The sequence below is a fragment of the Dermacentor andersoni genome, unplaced genomic scaffold (genome assembly GCF_023375885.2).
Source record: "Dermacentor andersoni unplaced genomic scaffold, qqDerAnde1_hic_scaffold ctg00000039.1, whole genome shotgun sequence".
Classification (NCBI taxonomy): domain Eukaryota; kingdom Metazoa; phylum Arthropoda; class Arachnida; order Ixodida; family Ixodidae; genus Dermacentor; species Dermacentor andersoni.
This window is the reverse complement of record NW_027314752.1, coordinates 7,562,137-7,580,207: the sequence shown is the minus strand read 5'-3', so window position 1 is coordinate 7,580,207 and position 18,071 is coordinate 7,562,137.

The following is an 18,071-nucleotide window of genomic DNA, read 5'->3' as shown; positions in this document are numbered from 1 at the left end:
AAACATTACATGCGCATGTGTCTCGATGGTCAGCAACGCAAACCATCATATATGAAACCAGCTGGGCTATTGCAGCCAGTCCAAGTCCCCACAACCCCGTTTGCGTAAATCGGGATGCACCTTCTCGGACCCTTCCCAACTTCCAATACTGGCAATGAGTGTGTAATAGTTGCCGCCGATCACCTGACACGCGATGCAGTTACCAATGCCCTTCGAAGGGGCACCGCCGTCGAAGCAGCGTGATTCTTTATAGAAAACGTGGTACTGAGGCACGGTGCACCAGTAGTGATAACAATGGAGAGGGACTGCCTTTACGGCTACACTTCTAAATACAGTGCTTAGCCTCAGCGGCACGGGCCGCCAAAAGACCACAGCCTATCACCCACAAACGAACGGCCTAGCAGAACGCTTGTATAAGACTATCGCTGGCATGCTGAGTATGTACGTAGACGTGGAGCATAAAAATTGGGATGGCATTCTACCGTACATCACATTCACTTAAAACACTGTTCAAGAGGAAACAATGCGAAGGCCATCATTTAGCCTTTTTCGTGGCCGTGAAGGGACGATGCTCTATGCGATGTCGCCACACGACTGCGGTGATACGGGCACAGAGGCTGAAGCTTTCGCTCAACGTGCTGAAGAAGCGAGACAACTCGCCCGTGTCAGAATTGCCCGACATCCGGATTACAACGCTCGACGCTACAACGGACGGCGCTGCTCAATCACATCTCACCCAGGCCACAAAGTGTGGGTTTGGATTGGCATCCGTCAGCGAGGGCTTTCAGAAAAACTCCTCAGGTGGTACTTCGGTCCTTACAAGGTTTTACTGCACTTATGCGACCTGAACTATGAAGTTATCCTGAGAGTCCTGCTTTATCCAGGGCGAGGCAGCGTCCACCAGAAGTTGTGCACATTGTGCACATGAAGCCGTATTGTTTGGAATGAAGTACCCACACCTCGTTTGGCACATCTTGCTGCTATGTGAGCATCGGGACGATGCTCTCTCTCGGGGGAGGCAAATGCCACATCCGGTATGCGGCACGTAAAGGAAGACGAAGTATCGCGCATTGGGGAAGAGACGAAGAGGTCCCTGCGCGATCGTTTTTCAGTAGGCTTGCAACTGAAGAGTTCTGCCCTTTTTTTATCAGTTCCTGCTGCTTGTGAAGCGTGAAAATATTAAGAGGATCACCTGGTTAACCGCAGACATGGGGCAGATCAAAGGCGCCCCATGTGTGCCTTCGATTGTCGATAACCTCAACCAGTCGGCCCACAGAACTGCCCGAAGAGTCGTTGACTTCGCAGCTAGAGGTGGCGTGGCGCTGAGGTTATGGGCAATCGGTACCCTGCCTCCTCATACAACGTACTAAGAAAACAGTTTTCCATGGCACGGAGACGATATCCATACCACATAGGAAACTAAGCAGCCCAGAGGCGTTAACGCTCAGGTTACTCCAGGTCGCGGTGTACCCTAACCGCGCACTGTTACATGGAATCTATCCAGAGATGCAATCGGCCAATACTTGCGAGCTATGCTCAGGCGTAACTAACTTGGAACACATGCTCTAGCGGTGGCCCACGTTCCGCGATAGCGACGTTATCCAGTCGTTAAAATGGGAGGCTGCCCTAAGCAGTCTGGATTTCGAAGCAGAGCTACTGGCTGCACATCCGGCCCGCGACGCAGCAGAGAGGCTGGGCCTTTCTGTTACGACATGGGAGCGGGACGCTGCGAGATGACGTTCGCTCCGAAGGACCTAAATACAGTTTGGTCATACCATAATATTATCTTTGCTTTTAACGTGACCAATTTCTTTTGTACTTGTAGTACTAAAAAGCAGTGGGCAGTGTTGTAAAATATGTAAGCAAATAATAAAATGCGATGCAATTACCCAGGGTTGCGGAAGTTCTGGAATTTTTTGAGATACTTTTAGCAACTGTCTCTTAATTAAAACTGGCTGCAGTTCAAAGGGAAATCAAACTAGTTGATGAAGACTTATATATCTTGCATATGTTTTCAGGCTAGCTCATCTAAACTGTGGTAGCACAGGAACGTGCGTACTTTATTACGCAAAAAGAAATCGACTTTTCAAAAGAGCTAAACGTCTGGGAACAATTGCATCACGGAAAAAACACACATACTGTGACAAAGAATATCGTGTGGCCCTCCGGAAAGCAAAGCCCAAGTTCAAGACATAAGCTCCTCCTTCCCTTCTTAAATACAATCACAAATAATTTTTGGACTGCAATTTCACCATCTCGAACGCCTGCATATTTTTTGCTGGTTGATGAGGCTGTGGCCGTATCGCCGAAGGTGAACGCGCTCGGATTTTTAAGAGCTTTTATTGTGACAGAAATTATATGGACACACCAGGCACCGTTCTGCCGTCGCGGTGAGGTTGCGTATAAAGTTGAACAGCGATAAAATTGTCGCCGAGTGCCCTATGCTGTATGTGTGAGTGAAAGCTTGCGAGGGTAAGCCGGTGAACGTGTCTCATTCTCCCGTGCGCCAGCGAGGAAGGCCAAGCCACAGCGGCAGCGGCGAGGGAAGGGGGCTTCAACTCATCAGCCTTGCCACATGCAATCATCTATTAGAATGGCCTTCCGGACAACATTGTCCACATATCTTACCTCGTTACCTTCAGACAAAAACGTGCGTAGCATTTTGTTTTAAAGTGCTTCTTTTTCGTTCGTTTTGCGGTTTACTTATTTACTATTGTAATATGATGTACAAATTACTATTTCCGAATTGCTCCTGTTGGCACCCAAACTTGTAAACCCCCTTCATGTAATATTATATGTCGTGCCCGTGAAGTAGCCGCATCAATATTATATCAAACCGCTTGCGCTGAGAAAGCAACCCAATGAGGTTGAGGTCCTTATGCCACCGTAGTCCTTCTATAGTCTTCCATTCGCTTTCTTCAGTCGACTGCCGACCTGCGGCTGTTATTACGCTCGTGTTGCTGTCGTAGTCCTTCCAACGGCTTCCATTCGGCTTCGTCAGCTGTTTTTGTCCAGAGTCTGTTATTAGCCCATTGTCATCATTCCACAACTGTCCTACTGCACGCGTCATTCCAGGCCATCATCATCATTCCAGCTTTGTCACTGTATTTTCATCATAGCGCAGACTTTACGTCTTCATCGTCCTAAAATCATTATTACTCTCAAAAGATCACACAGTCAACGTTACTGCGGCAGCTGCTGCGCTTTATGTATCGTTGTTACCTTGTTCTGGGATTCGTGGTTTGCACGCAGGCGTCATTATGAGTGTCGCTTGATACGCCGCCGGCGTGCCATAAACACTGCAGCTGGCCTCAGCTAAACAGGGGCATTGCACTAAGCTGAGTAAGTGGGCCGAGACGTCGTCCGTATCTACCGCCGAAAGTTGTTTGCTGCTCAGGCGATGAGGTTGGCAAGTTCGAAGGAAACAAGATACACGTTTAATTTGCATATTTGCGCAAGCACCTCCACATACGGGAGCGCACTCCATCATGGAGCATTGTGGCTGTCTGAGCACAAAGATAAACGCAAATTCTGCACTAAAAATGTCTACATTTAAAACACTTCTTTTTTCTGCCTCCAAATACAAGGAAATTCTATGGCCTTGTTGCAGCGAATCAGACGGGTCGTTCTGTTCGCAGAACTTGGTGGTGCCCAACCATGGTGTCCAACCTTCGAGCCCCCCTCTGCAGCGATGAAGAGGCAATCTTGAAACAGCAGGTTTCCATAATAGTCATCTACACTGCTTCCTTGCTTACCGTGACGCTGAGCTTGTCAAGGTCGTGAGATTGGCAATCGCGATCATTGTCGCATTGAAGAGAGCTTGTTCCATTGACCAACGCAGTCTGCTTCGGGCGCTGTCAACATCCCGGTGAATGGGCTCCCTTGCATAAAACAACCAAAGAATGCGCATTACCGTTTTGCGATGCAACAATATACCTAATCTGGCTGAAAATGAGTGGAAACATATTTCTGAAGTTGAAATGTATGATCTCCAACCTGTGTTTGCAGTCAGCGTCGAGCTAGACCTGGTGCCGACTTCGTTCAGTGAAGAGCATGCCTGCAGCCGAGGAGTCCATGCACGTACACTCTCTACCTGTGGGATTGAACTGAACGGTCACGGTAGGTTGATACGACGGTGATTTTGCAGTCTTTGGTTAAGTGTAGTTCATTACGGCACATACCGACATGAAGTCAACTGCTATTCACAAAGTACCATACGCTCACATTAAGCGGGAAGTGGCGTCACGACATGTTCCCACCTATAAATTATTTAACCCATCGCTGGGAACTCTTTGTGAGCCTCCGTTGCTTGTTGTGACCTACATTTTTGCTCACAAAATCTCCAATTGCCTCTTATATTTATTGAGGCCACATTTCCTTTCCCCGTGCTATCCCTAAACCCAAGGGCTTTAAGGAGGCCAGAGGAGTCTAAAACGGCACCTGTGTCAAAATCTTGACATTGCAATAAAACAAGTTCCGTCGTTTCTCTAGCTTTAGCACAGCAAGCACATAATTCCTCGTCCTTGGTGTAGTTAGCCTTACAACCACGTTCTAAGGCATCCTGATCTAGCTTTCAAATGTAAAGAGCTTCCCTATTGCATAAACCAGCGTCTCCCGGTGGAAACGCACGGAAAACAATGTAAATGTGCTGGAAGCATTGATGTTTCACTGTGTGGCAGACGCTGGGACACTGGGAGTCTGGGCTTCGTGTTGGCGTGTACTGGTTCACTGGTGGGGCAATGCTGGAATGGCTAAATTTCACAGGTTCCCGTGTGAAGCGCACTGAAGACACAAGTTCAAGGCGGCACGCTGGAACACTGGGCACTGGGACCAATGCGAAATGCTCTGGAGGTACCGAAAAAGGTCTGTTGTCGCTGGTACACTGGTGGGTTGTGCGCCAGAGCCAGTATGAAGACGGTTATAGAGACACTGCATGCTTGGACTAGGAACGTGGTGCAGTGGGCTGCCTTTCAGCGCTGGAAGCTGCTCAGGCTGGAAGGCCCGAGGCCAGCTCGCTTCATGACACTCATGTATTTTGCACCAAGGGCAACACCGTAAGCATATATACACATGCGTGAATAAAGGCACAGTTGGAAAAAAATGTATAACCTCGGGTTGAAAGTTTCTTGGACGGTCAAGAAGATCTCTGCTGGTGAACCTGCACACCAGTTGCTATCGAAAATTTGAGCTCTCAATGGACGAATCTAGCTTGTTGCTATAATATTGCGGAACCATTAAGGTATTCACACCTGTATCCAACCACGCTCCGAGTAAAAACAACTCCATTATCAAAGCATGGCTGGTTTTGTTCGAGCTACCATAACATGAGTGGCGACATCACGCCAACTCAACTTAGCACACGAGTGCTCACCCCAGACACGCTCGTACGATGGGCAGAAATTTCACATTTTCGTGACTATAGAATAGCCTGTGGAAAAAAGCACTATTCATTATACATCGCGTATCTCGTGCCTGCCACTGGCATAGTGTTCAGCCGGAAAGATTCGTATATAGATATTTACGTCACGTAAGACACGAGGTTTATTTAAAAGGAATTGAGGTAAGCCTGAGACGATGCCAAGCGTTCTTGTCCGCTTCCTCACATTTTCCGGCTGCACTTCTTCCACACATGCACTATTTTTACCACAATATTTCACCCCCCCCCTCATCAACGAAGCCCGCCGGGTGAGACAATTATGTTCTCGGAGTGAAGGGCTTCACACGAGCGACGTGCTTAATCTCAGTATTGGTGAAACATCCTCAAGTTGCCGTGAGACGCACCAGTCGATATTTTACCACACTGAGTTTGTGAACAACAATGTAGGGGCCTTTATACATTGCGAGAAGTCTCTCATAAAGGCACGCTTGCGCATCGGACATCACAGCAGGACTAGATTCTCTGGATAAAACGTGATATCCCGTTGTTGCCTGTCGTACCGTGCTTTTGACCGGTCTTGCGAAGCGGGACTACGTATGAGGGCCAAGCGTCGAGTTTCTTGAGCGAGACAGTCTCGCCGATGGAGGGATCATCGTGGGCTGAGAAAAAAACAATTATGGTGTCCAGAGTATGACGCGGCGGACGAGCGTAGAGGAGGGAAAATTGGCTGCAGACTTTAGTTTCATGCTCTGCAGTGCTAAATGCGTATATAATAAAGTGCGAAATTTTGTTCGTCTTTATCGTTCGATGCGACATACATGAAATCAGCCGTGGTTGCTCAGTGGCTATGGTGTTGGGCTGCTGAGCACGAGGTCGCGGGATTGAATCCCGGCCATGGCGGCCACGTTTTGCCAAGGGTGAAATGCGAGAACACCCGTGTACTTAGATTTAAGTGCATGGTAAAGAACCCCAGGTGGTCAAAATTTCCCGAGTCCCCCACTACGGCGTGCCTAATAATCAGAAAGTGGTTTTGGCACGTAAAACCCCATAATTTAATTATTTATTAACATACATGGATTGTTCATCAGTGTGCGGTTGGTACACTCGGTCAGCCCATTTGTTTGCGGGAGATACGGTATCGAATCGCGCAAGCTGGAGGCGTACAATCGAATGTCTTCTACGAGATCTGCAGTAAACTGGCGGCCGTGGTCATTGATGATGATTGGAGGAAGGCCCTGAAAAGAGAAACTTGGCTGGCGGTGTCAGGTGGTAAGGCAGCCGTCTCCCAGTACCGGGTCAGATGATCGGCAGCTACGATGGTCCAGTGGTTTTTTTTCGATCAGTGGGAAAACGGACCCATGAGATCAACTCCAACTCGCTCTAAAGGAGAGCTAGGAGGCGTCAGTGGTTGTAGGAATCCGAATGGCGTGGTAGTTAGGTGGTTGGGGGCCTGACACTGAGCGAAATCGGGCAAACACATTTCAGCCGACAGACGCATTCGGGGCCAGTAAAATCGCTCTTAGGCACGTTGAAATGTACGTGCTGCTCCTAGATGTCAGGACGTAGAATCGTCACACATGGCTGGTAGAATTGTGGAGCGAAGGTTAACCGGAACAACAAGGGGAATGGGAACACCAGTGGTTGCAAAATTCCTTTTGTAGAGGAGGACATCACGAATACAAAAGCCTTTGGTTCTTATGGAGCTATGCGCAGCGTTGAAAAGCGGCTGTAAGCAGAAGTATTCTCGCTACTCCTTCTCAAAGGTATCTTTATTAGGAAATGTTGAGGCCAATGAAGCAATCAGGTTGTCAAGGTTGTCTACGTCACAAAGTGTTGTGTTTAGTGACAATCTCAAAATACAGTCTGCATCAGCGTGTAGGTGACCACTCCTGTATGAAACTGTGCAGTTTTACTTATGGAGACGTAGAGCCCAGCGCGCGAGTCAAGCCGAGGGACCACGAAGGTTAGCAAGCCAGCACAACAAATGTTGATCTGTTGCGATTGTGAAAGGACGCCCATACACATACGAGCGGAAACGCTGCACAGCAAAATGAACGCTAGGCATTCTTGCTCCGTAAGGGTGTAATTGCGTTCAAGCTTACTGAGCGAGCGACTCGCATAAACAATGACATGCTCTTTGGGGTCACATTGTTGAAGGAAGACAACCGAGGCCTACGCCACTCGCATCGGTGTGGATCTCTGTCGGTGAGGCTGGGTCGAAACGCCGAAAAGTGGGTCACGTCGTCAGCAGGAACTTCAGTCGACGAAAAGAAGCGTCGCACTCATGTGTCCAATAAGAAACGATGTCCTTATCCAGAAGGCCAGTCCAGGGATAGGCGAAATCAGCGAAAGAGTACAGACTTAGAAAACTACAAAAGTACTTAGCAGACCAAGGCGGCTTAAACGCTTTAAGAGCACTATCTTATGTCGTTTAGGCCTGATACCATCTTTCTCAACGAGAAGACCAAGTACCAATGTCTGCTACTAAGCGAAGCGACATTCTTTAGAATTGTCTTCTAGGTCGGCGTTTCTTACGCAATCCAAGACAACTTCCAGGTGCAGTTGTGCTCTTAAATCTGCTTCCAAGGATGACCACGTCGTCTAAGTAGCACATCCAAATATTTCATTCGTGGCCTCGAACAATGGTGTTCATAGGTCTTCCAAAAGTCACAGGTGCGTTACAGAGTCGAAACGGCATGACGTTGAGTTCAAATATGTCGTCGGGGGTAGTAAATGGCAATTTTTCTTTCTCTGCCGGGTGCATTGGGATTTGCCAGTGCCCCAATCGCAATTTACCAGTTAATAAGTAGGACACCAAATAAAGGCAGTCCGATGCATTATCTATCCTTGGAAGAGGGTAAACGTCTTTATTGGTAATAGAATTGATACGGCGGTAGCCTACACAAAATGACCAAGTACTGCCTTTCATTTTTACAAGTATAACGGAGAAACGCATGGGCTGGAGGGTTCCTGGATGTCCCCTTTATGCGGCATATAGTGACACTCGAAAGAGTTTTTGTCGAAGAGGCTGTGCACACTTGGTGTTAATGTTGTGCTTGGTTCGAAACGCAAAGATGGACGGCACGTTACACTCCTGGGCAAAGTCGAAGATACATAAGTGCTTAGCTAGAATGCTCACTAATGTGCGGCACTCGTACGTGCTGATTGACTTGCTGATCATAGTGTAAGGAAGATAACGAACATGCGCACAGAGTAAGCAGCATGGGCAGCATCAAGCGCGCAGCAGAGGCTCGAACTCGGGAACTGCTCGGTGCATCATAGAACCAGCGGTCGCCACGAACCCCGATAAATCTCCTTTCTAAGTGGTGGAGCCGTGTGGGGTAACGTTCCACTCTATCATCCAGGAACTCTGTTCTCCGATGCTACCATCTGCCATGCCGGCCTTCGACCAGCGGACTCTTCCATCGCCACCTGTCCCTTGTGCTTGCACCGTTCGCCAACGGGAGCCTCCCATCTTAAGCGGAACCGACGACAACGACGTTGATGAGTGGCTGTCGTCCTACGAACGGGTGAGCGCTCACAACAAATAGAATGACTCAGACAAACTGGCTTACGTATCATTCTACCTCGCGGGCGTGGCCAGTCTCTGGTTCAGAAACCATGAGGTATATGCGAACGTGGTCGGCGTTCAAGACGTCGATTAAAGAAGTATTTGACGGACCCGCCGCCAGGAAACTCCGAGCCGAGCAGCGTTTGCGTAAACGCGCACAGGACACGGGCGAAAGATTCACCAGCTATATAGAAGACATTCTCGATTTGTGCAGGCGCGTGAATGCTGCCATGACGGAAGCAGAAAAGATCAAGGACGTCATGAAGGGAATCGATAATGACGCGTTCCAGATGCTTCAGGCCGTGAACCCGCGCACTGCTGGCGGCGTTTTGCGATGCCGCACCAACAGAGATTGTGAATAAGCCCAATGAGCTGCTGACTTTACAGGAAAGTGTGTAAAAGTTTATAATTTTTTCTTTAACAGCTAGCTATAGTATATTACCCATAACATATTGAGCAATTTATTACCGTACCTGCACTGCAAATGCCACACTGTTTAAAGGGCGACCTAGTATTGCAAGCTGTGCTGTCATTACTTCGAAATATAGTGGCTGTATTTAAACATCTCATGAATATACTTAATAACTTGTTTAAAATAAACTGAATCTGCAGGGAGCATGAAGTCTGCATGTATTCTTTAGTCCCGTGGATTGTGTAGATTACCCTTGATGCATCGCATTGCGCCTTAGGTGATTGGAACAATGACTATGAGATGAGTCGAAAGAAGTCAACTACATAAATACACCAATAAATATTGCGGAAACGTCCATAACGCAAGACGCGTTGCTCAGATAAATCAAACGTTTGTCATATATGCATTAAAATGAGAAAATTTTCAGCTTGCTAACTTGCATGCTCTGGTTAAGGGAGTGTGTTGGTTAATGTAAATAGATTGTGAAGAGCATGGTGACCATGTCCACGAAGAGAAACTTTTGGCAAATCTGCCATTAAATGAAGTGTGCAGCAATGGTGCTTGTTTCTACAAGAATTCACAGACGTAATTAAAGAAGGTATCTTTCGTAGGGGAAATTGAACAGAACAACCTCCTTCTACACACCACAAATATTAGCAGTATATAAGTCAATTAGGTTCATGGATGTCAAGGAAAGGAGGCTGGGTCACCTAAAAATATTGAACAGAGACCTTACAAATCTGTTATACATCTGCAGGGTGACTGCATCAGCTAATTTTCCAGTGAGCCTTGAGGTAGGAGAACGCAGCTGATGTGAACAGAGGTGGCATTGTAGAGGTCCCAGCTAACAACTCAACTTCTTTTTGCTGCAATGGCGAATCTATTGCGGCTTAAGATGAGGTATGTGGGCTAGGTGATGGCTGTAATGAATGGCTGGTGTATATCAGTGCCTGACATAAAAATTGTTACAGCGCAAACACATGCAACCACAAAGTAACAAGGACGGGACACAAGCGCTGACTGTGACCTAAATTTTATTGACGGAAGACGGTAGCCTTATATAAGGGGAAAGGCAGAAGTGAAGGGGGAAGGGAGTGATACAATCGGGGAAAATGACCTTCCGCATCGATGAACGAACATGCCAGCAGTCGACGGAATCAGGCGCAGAAAAAACAAGAAAACGAGAAAAAAACTAGAAAGACACTAGAAAAAGGCGAGGGATACTAAAATACGATTCAATCAGTAAGCAGTCGCTTCCAAAAAATGAAGCTCTGCAGCAAAGAGCGATAGAGAAGTGTGCTTACGCACTTGCTGCCATATTTGTGTATGTGGAACGCTTCCAAACTGACGCGCACCGTCGCGTCGGCACTCTTGCCGAGAATCTTCGTCTCTCCCAGTCGAGCCTCGCATCCTGTGCATTCAATTATGTGTGCGACCAAATGTGCGTACTTGTCCTTCAAGTTACTTAAATTCGTGGCATGTTACCCCAAGCGTTTATTAGTGCAGCCGCCGGTTTGGCCGACATAAGCCTTTCCACACTTCAAGGGAATGGCATAGACCACTCCTGTGGAAAACTTGATGAACGGCTTCTCATGTTTTAGCTGGCAACCTCTTTTTTTAGAGTTGCAGATGCGTGGCCATTACTGTGCGAGCTTGTTGGGTGCCGAAAAAACAATGGACACCCCAAGCCTGTTGGCAACCTTCTTGAGACTGTGCGAAGTCTTGTGCATGTACGGCACAACGAAAGGCTTGTTGGTCTTCCGACGGTCATCGTTCCCTCGTGTTCCCAGTTTTTGTTTCTGAAGGAGGGTCTCAGACACCGCAATCAAGACTGTATACATCAAGACAATCAAGACAATTACTGTATATAAGGTGTCTGTCTTCCGTCAATAAAATTTAGTTGACAGTCAGCGCTTGTGTCCCGTCCTTTTTACTTTGTGGTTGCATGTGTTTGCGCTGTAACAATTTTTATGTCAAGTATGCACCAACTCACCCAGAAAGAAGCTTTGATATCAGTGCCTCACCCCGTCAATACTTGAGTGTAATGATAACTATATAACCAGCCTTTCATATTCATTCATTTTTATTAGGTAATTTCTTTCATTAGGGAGTATTTATTATTCTACTCGTAAATGGTCATTTTGCATCCTCAATGCACAAAGGGTCTCTCCGTGCTTTTGACAAATTTTGTGATGATTATCTGAAGTTTGGATATGCTCCAAAATGTAGTTCATTCATTTTATCTGATAGATGCGCCAGTGTCTTTCATTGATTTTTCTGCACGGTGTCCCAGTCACGTACAAAACACTGCACAATTGTAAGCTAATATGATTGTTTGAGGTCCTAGATTTTCCCCATAATACTGAAGTATGTAATAGGTTGTATGGTTTGCTTGGAAACTTACCCGAGGTAGCCTTTGCTCAATAACTGGTGAATGTTATTGATTTTTAGTAACTCAAGCCATCTTTTTTTATTATTACCGACGCTTTTATTTTACATGTCAGTGTTACTTATCACTTAACTGTTTTCCTTTTCACTTCTTCTATGTACCAATTGGTGCTACTTCTCGTTTCTGAGACAGCACTATATGTAAACATTTTACTCGCACAATGGTACACACACATACTTCAGGGTATTTAGGGTTACAAAAAAGTATAGGCAATATAAGAAAAGCCAGTGTCACCAATACCCATATTCCAAATCATAGCCTTAATTTCACAAACCACAACGCATAAATGTCAGAATGAGGTTCACAAGAATATACAGAAGGCTAATAAGGATGTCATAATTGGAATATCGGCAGGAAATTTACCACCTGGAGCTCTTTAGTATCTACATAAATACGGTTTGGAGTATATTTGCAGTTTGCCCTTTTCACGTGGCCGCAACGCCCAGTGAATAAAACTGTGAGCCCATGCATTTATACCAAATGCCTCTGGTCCCGAGTCAGCACAGTGGGCAAGCACAACACCATGCATAATTGCCAAGCTTTCGTCAGATATAGAGATACCAGTCTTCAAATATACATGAACTTCTGATTGCTGTCGAAAATCGTTTCATTTTCTTATTGACAAATAATCAGCATTAGACCGCTTCTGTTAATATGCTGGTGTTGTATCTGGATCTGTAATTTGAAAGTCATTGCCTTTCATCTGCGGAAGAAATTTAATCAGCTATAGTGCAGCCAATTTGTTGGTGTCTATTTTGAAAGTTTTCTGTTATCTTACGCGCAATGCGACTCTTGTTGCAGCAGCTTAGTATTTAGCACCACAAGTATGAAGTTATCAGTGCGATGCAAACCTGTCACAAGGGTAGGCTGGGTTATGGCACAGACACAGTGCATAAACAAACAATTCAGAAATTGGGAGGACACAGTATATTTTCCATATATTATTAAAGGGCTAATCAGACGTCCACCCGTTCGTTGCAATTGCTACGGAGAAACTCATACGGGTTGCGCGAAAGAAAAGCCTCACGGATGAAAAATTCGTCCTTGTCCGGGACTCGAACCCGGGACCACCGCCTTTCCGGGGCAGCCGCTGAACCGGGTGAGCTAACCAGGCTGCTGGCAGATGGCAGGGCGAAGTCCAATTTGTCCACAACACGAAGCAAAGGCAAGAGTTTGACGAAATAGTTCTGCGGAACCCGCAATGTGGAGAGGAGTAATTAATAAAGGGAAAATCAGACATCCACCCGTTCATAGGAATTACTACAAAGGTATATACGTTAGGTATATACAAAGGTTAGTACTGTGTTATCCATACATGCTCCAGTGATGTGCCGTATAGGATACACAGTCAATTGGCTAAACGTACGTTTCAGAGAAATAAATATTTCATTGAAAGGAAAGTGTATTCAAATATGTCGGTAGTATGTGGCATGAAAAACACGTTATTTTTGTAAAATGAAAGAGCTGCCAGTCTGCAATATACAATATACAATGACTATATATATATATATATATATATATATATATATATATATATATATATATATATATATATATATATATATATATATATAAACTCATTGTATATATATACAGTGAAGTGTAGACGCACGTATGAAGCGGTGTACTGAGGTTGCGGCCGTGGTCCGGCCTTCATCAGAGGTTTCTGATGAAGGCCGCACCCTGGCCGAAACGTCAATAAGCCGGTTCATACGCGCGTCCATTTCACTGTGCGTATTTACCCGGACCCAGAATTGCTTCTTTCTGGAACTTATATATATATATATATATTTATGTATAAAGAGGGAGAGAGTGCGAGAGACAATCTACTGTAAAGAAAGGAACAGCGTGCCTGTGTCTATGAAAGACAGAAGGACAACGAGAGAGAAAAACCATGTTTCCGTGCTCGATCGGCTGTACTACCTCTCATTGCTCTATCTTTCTAGTCAAGAACGCTTACTGGTTAAAGTGCTCCGTGACACTTGGTGGAAGGTGTTGGACCTTTTGCAAACCTGGAACTCTGAAGCCGGACGATCCTTGTTACATCTCCCATACCTGAGGAGACTAGTCCTACCGATGCCCCCCCAGCACCGCCTCTGGTCGTCTGTCCTGGAGCGCCACGCCAACGTAATCCTCCCATATTCAATGGAACTGACGATCTTGACGTGGTGGACCGGTGGTCATCGCACAACTGAGTGAGGGAACACAAGAAATAGATAAGTTTACAACTTGGTTAAGTACCATTCTACCTTTCTGGGGTCGCCCATCTTCGGTTCCGAAACCATGAGGCTGACCTTTCCACCTGGACATCATTCCGAACGACACTTGAAGCGGCCTTCGGTCGCCCTGCTGTGCGCAAGCTTCGGACTGAACAACAGCTTCGCTGTCATGCCCAACAAAAGGGCGAAACCTTTACCAGTTACATTGATATTGTAGTTAACGTTTGCCGGCGTATCAACCCAGATATGACCGAAGGTGACAAGGTCAAAAAAATCTTGAAAGCCTATAAGATGACGCCTTTCAAATGCTTTTGGCAAAGGATTCTCAGACGGTCAACGACCTCATAATGCTTTGCAAGAAGTATGAGGAGGTACGCAAACAACGGCTTTCTGCGCGCCGACCTCTCACTCTGGAGGTCACGCTTTCAGCTCTGAGTGATGATGTCAGGGCTACACCTTGCCGTTCAGCAATTTTTGACCAAATCAAGCAATTTGTGCGAGAAGTGCCACGCCAACTCTCTCTTCTGCCAGTCAGTCCAGCGTCAGAGTCGCCGTTGCCTCCCGATCTCCGTCAGGTGATACAAAAACAAGTCGCTAACGCCGTACCACTTGCTCATCAACCGCCTCATACACCTGTTCCACTTACGCACACTGCCGTTGTCGTGAACCCAAGGCCTCCATCTGCACCTATTTAATCCAGAGTACCAGCATTTTTCCTTCACCTCCGCAACCAGCTGCAACATATGCACCTGCAAGCAGCTACTGGCCGCCACAGCAGCGCGTGCGCCCTATTCGCCAATATATTCACCAGTCTCCGCCCGCAGTTCTCAATCTATGGCGCACCCATGACAACCGGCCTATCTATTATCGGTGCAGCCTTCCTGGGCATGTAGCGCGGCTTTGCCGCCGGCGCAAGTGGTATCCTTCGGATTCTTCGAGGGCACAAAGCAACGGCTTCGACTCCCCGTCCCGTTCGGCTACTATCGTTCATCCTTCGAAGCCTCGCCTCCCGCTTCCCGAGCCTTCAATACCCGTCGGTCTCCGTCTTCCCGGCGGCTTCCCCTGTCGCCGCTTATCCAGCTCCTTGAAGCTATCCAAGAGAAAAACTAATGACCGGAGTTCCGGAGGCAAGAACTGCGATCTGAATGAACTCCTCAAGACGTCATTTATTGCCTGCGAATGTCCTTGAAGTTTATGTAGAAGACATTGCCATTCATGCGCTTGTAGACACGGGAGAAGCAATATCAGTGATTATGAAACAGCTTTGTCCTAATCTTAGATAAGTTTCGACGCCATGTTCTGCCATTTCCTAACGCACAGCAAGCGCTGCGCCGATTGAAACCTTAGGGAAGTGCACCGTGCGCGTTGTTAAGAGCGGCACTTTGTACCATGCTGAGTTCATTGTTCTTCCTCGCTGCTTCCATGTTATAATTTTAGGATGGGAGTTTCTGTCCTCTCACCATGCCCCTATAGATTGTACCCGTGCTGTACTCGCACTGTCGCCATTCGGCAACAATGTTTTTTAAGATATTGCTGACGCTACCGGTCGTGCGTTCGTCACCGCCGACACCGAGATGCTTCCATACTGTGCCGCACTTTTACCCATTTTCTGCGTTGGGTTTTCAGACTCCACAGTTCTTTTCACGCCATTTAAGCTTGTTGCTCGCCGTCATCCATTCTTGCTTCCTGTTGCCCTTCTTGCCATTTGACAATGTTGCAGCGCACTTCATCTATAGAACCTGTTTCCTTACCCCGCTAGCCTGCTCCACGATGAGTGTCTTGGTTACGCTGAAGAAATCGAAGCAGGCTTCCTTTGCTTGGTTCTTGGTACGTTCTGGCCCTTCAAGTTTCTCCTCCCACGCCGCTGTGTGACCCAACGTTTTCCCAGAGTATTGATCCCAGCCTCGCTCCAGAAAAGCACGCCCAAATCGTCGATCTCCTTGGCCGCTTTCGCATGTCATTCGACCTATAACAATCTCGCTTAGACCGTACTTCCCCTGCTGTTCATCACATCGACACCGGCAAAATACGTCTTTACGCCACAAGCTGTATCGTGTATCACCCGCGGTGCGTAGCGTCATCGCTGAGCAAGTTGGCGGCATGCTCCAACGCGGTGCCATACAACCTTCACACAGTCCCTGGTCTTCTCCTGTAGTGGTGGTCAAACAGAAACATGACACCATTTGCTTTTTTTTTTGGAAGACAAAGAAACCGAGGGCCAGACGCCCCTCTTATCGGCTGCGCCATTTTTGAATGTTCTTCCAGCCATCTTTACCACCATCACTTATTCAAGCACATCATTGGATTTGTAATGTCACCGCGAATTGGCGGACACCTTTCTTTAAGGTGGGACTTCCACTTTGTAGCGCAAAGCTACACCACGTTTGTTGTAGCCGTGCTTCGCATGCTTCTGCGCCTTTCCTGCTGCGTATGTGCGAGAGCCGCGCGACGTCACGAGAGGCGCAGCTGCGTCGCCATCGCCGCAAGTGTCGCGTCGCAGTCTCCACAGACGCGCCGGCTGCTGCATTTACCATTGCGGCGCAGTGCTGCACTGCGCATGCGCGACGATGGCACACCGTGAGTATGAATGCGCGGGAGAGACCGTTGATGAAGCGCGCTCGACATGGAGGTTAAGGATAGTAGAGCCGCTGCCAGCCGACGAAAAAGAACGGGAAACCTAAATTCTTCAGACCCCGAGGTTGTCACTTGGCAGTTGGCCGTCGAGCGTCGAAAGAACGAGCATGCCAAGGCAAAACGTGCGGTCGAGACACAGGAGCAACGCGAAGTATGCCTAGCGAAAAGGCGCCCCCAAGAAGCTTAATGCCGTGCTATGGCCTGCCAACAGCGGCAGGATCAAGAGAACGTCACAGAAAATCCCAAGACTCGTCGGTGCTCGGCCTCATTACAAGGCCAAACAAGGCCATAGCCGAATAAGCTAAGGTTAGCAAGCAAGGCAAGGCATTAACCAAGCAAACCCGTACCTTTACGCTACGTATATCCTGGATAAGCTCAGCTAAGCCACTGTCAATGTTTTTTGGTCTTCTACTGGCCTTTCTTGGTGCATCGAACGTGTGCGGCTAGCAAGGCCTAGGTATGCCCACTGGCCCCGCCGGGCCGCAAAGGCGGAAACGCGCATGGAAGGTGAAAACGCTACTGCATTAGAAGAGAACAAGGAAGATCTAGGCTGGCAAATTGTGACAAGCCAAAAATCTCGCTCCACCAGAAGGATTGCTGGCGATGGGAAAACATCGTCGCAGAGCCACGAAGAACAAGGCAACAGCAGCAAAAACAAGTGACCTACAACCACTACGTTCAAGAACCCGGTTATAAAGACATCAAGGATGCCCCAATTGCCCGAGGAGCACAGCAAAATTATGATCCGTCCACGAAGAGGTCTGAACTCGAGTAAAGTGAGCACCACAGCGATAGGCGTGGCGAATATTGAAGCATCGCGCCTGACTCCGGAACAAGCCCGAGAGGATGTAGTTTGCCCTAACTTCAGGGAAAACATCGTGGTGGTTAGTGCACCAGATCCGAATCATGCTGCCAGGTATGTGCAATTCAAGTCATTCATCATAGTGGAAACCAAATATGAAGTTACCGCCTACGAGACCGCTCCACATACCACGTGTAAAGGGGTGATTCGCAGGGTCGACTTTAGAGACAGTCAGGCCACGATAACGAAGAACAATGTGCATGACTTTAGCCCCCCGGCATTGGCAGTCAAGCGTATTAAATCGACGGGCTCAGTCATTGTTCTGTTTGATGGGCTCAAGGTACCCAATTATATCCAATACCGGTTTACCCTTGTAAGGTGCCACCTTTATATGAAGCAGTTTGATCTCTGCTATGCTTGTGAAAAAACTGGACATCGATCACATGTATGCTCAACACCGGACGTGGTACAGGACAGAGGATGTTGAACTCAAAACCCGGAGGACAATCACATGTGCGTGCCTAAGGGCAAATTGTGTGCAGGGGACCACCGAACTGGGGACAATACTTGCCGGCAGCGGGACCAAATTTCATACGTGGTGCGAATT